The following is a 488-nucleotide window of genomic DNA, read 5'->3' on the forward strand; positions in this document are numbered from 1 at the left end:
AAGTCAAAAATCTGAACCTCACCAAAAGACCTAACTTTGGATGCTGCTTTGAGTAAAATGCTTCTTCCAGTGAGATACTCACATCAGAAGTCAAATATCTCACCTTTACAAAGTGACCTAACTTTTGACGCTGGTTTGACTAAAATGCTTATTTCAGAGAGATAAGCACATGAGAAGTCAACAATCTCGCCTTTACCAAATGACATAACTTTTGATGCACATTTGACTAACATGCTTATTTCAGTGAGATAAGCACTTCAGAAGTCAAATATTAGAACATCACTAAATAACATAACTTTTGATGCTGCTTTGACTAAAATACTTAATTCAGTGAGATAAGCACTTCAGAAGTCAAAAATTTCAAATCTATAAAATGACCTAACTGTTGATGCTGCTTCGACTAAAATGCTTCTTTCAGCGAAATAAGCACTTCAGAAGTCAAAAATCTAAACCTCACAAAATGACCTAACTTTTGATGCTGGTTTGAC

The sequence above is a fragment of the Rhincodon typus genome, unplaced genomic scaffold (genome assembly GCF_021869965.1).
Source record: "Rhincodon typus isolate 14 unplaced genomic scaffold, sRhiTyp1.1 hic_rhity00000063, whole genome shotgun sequence".
In the NCBI taxonomy this organism is placed as follows: Eukaryota; Metazoa; Chordata; class Chondrichthyes; order Orectolobiformes; family Rhincodontidae; genus Rhincodon; species Rhincodon typus.